The sequence below is a fragment of the Trypanosoma cruzi genome (genome assembly GCF_000209065.1).
Source record: "Trypanosoma cruzi strain CL Brener chromosome Unknown tcruzi_1047053480773, whole genome shotgun sequence".
Taxonomy (NCBI): Eukaryota; Euglenozoa; class Kinetoplastea; order Trypanosomatida; family Trypanosomatidae; genus Trypanosoma; species Trypanosoma cruzi.
Window position 1 is genome coordinate 1 of NW_904556.1, and position 960 is coordinate 960.

Consider the following 960-nt stretch of genomic DNA (forward strand, 5'->3'; position numbering starts at 1 on the left):
GTGCGCGTCGCTGGGCCGCAAAACCGCGCAGCGAGAGCAGAGGGACAAAGAAAGAAAAAAAGAAAAAGAAAAAAAGAAAAAGAAAAAAAAAGAAAGATGGGGGTGTAAAGCAAAGCACTTCAGTGTGAGCTGAGTCGGGAATTGCGTCCTCACGCGTTTTCGTCGTCAGACTGACAGGAAACTGTGGAATTTCATCACGCGTCGCAGCCGCATCTCTCACCCGTGCGCGTCCTCTTTGGTTTTGTTTTTTCCCATCGTTTCCCGAACTGGGGAGGGAGCCTCGACGCGCGCACCGTCACCGCAAACTCTCGCGCAACCGGGCAGTGGCGCCACGCGCGGCACCGACAGCGCGCCACCGGCCCAAGGGTCGCTGCGCTTCACGACCGGCGTGTCTCTTTCTCGGGGCGCCGATGCACCCAAGCGCCCAGCGTCACGGAGCGGTGGGTCTCAAGACGCGCCTTTCCTGGCCATGCGAGGGGAGGCGCGGGGGCCAGCCGGCGAGGTTGCGGCGGGCGGGGCGGCTGTCAGACCTGTTGAGTTTGTTTTGGGCCATCACGCAAGCGCGTTCACGGGGCCACGCGCCCTCGCGCACAAGAGTTGGTTGCTTCCATCAGCAGCGGCGTGCGCCCACCACAACCCACCTCCGGGCAATTCGGCCCTCTCTTTCTCTTTCTCTCTCTTGCGCTTTCGGGCGGGCCCGCCACCAACCGTTTGCACAGGCAGGGCGCCAGACAGGGCAGGATGTTACGTGCGCGCCGTTGCGCAAGAAAGAAAAACGACAACAATAGCAGGAAGTGGGAGGGAGGGGAGCGGGCGCTCAGCCGAAAGGTGATTTTTATTGTTCCGTTCTCAATGCGTCGCTCAAACTGTTTGGACCTCGAACAACATGTCTCCATCGTAGCGCGTGTGTGTGTGTGCGGGCGTGCGCGTCGCTGGGCCGCAAACCGCGCAGCGAGAGCA

At 61.0% G+C, this 960-nt stretch overlaps 4 non-coding genes across 4 annotated transcripts, besides 1 other annotated feature; all 4 read right to left on the bottom strand.

Moving 5' to 3' along the window:
- The first annotated feature begins 46 nt into the window (after positions 1-46).
- Positions 47-95: a microsatellite.
- Positions 96-102: 7 nt separating this feature from the next.
- Tc00.1047053480773.10 lies at positions 103-199 on the bottom strand. Its single transcript, XR_008254915.1, has one exon. It is a non-coding gene; the product is annotated as a C/D small nucleolar RNA (snoRNA), TB11C4C1 (small nucleolar RNA).
- A 106-nt stretch (positions 200-305) lies between these two features.
- Tc00.1047053480773.20 lies at positions 306-377 on the bottom strand. The gene has a single exon (XR_008254916.1). It is a non-coding gene; the product is annotated as an H/ACA snoRNA, TC11C4H3 (small nucleolar RNA).
- A 146-nt stretch (positions 378-523) lies between these two features.
- Positions 524-613, bottom strand: Tc00.1047053480773.30. Its single transcript, XR_008254917.1, has one exon. It is a non-coding gene; the product is annotated as a C/D small nucleolar RNA (snoRNA), TB11C4C3 (small nucleolar RNA).
- A 201-nt stretch (positions 614-814) lies between these two features.
- Positions 815-901, bottom strand: Tc00.1047053480773.40. The gene has a single exon (XR_008254918.1). It is a non-coding gene; the product is annotated as a C/D small nucleolar RNA (snoRNA), TB11C4C2 (small nucleolar RNA).
- Between the last annotated feature and the right edge of the window lie 59 nt (positions 902-960).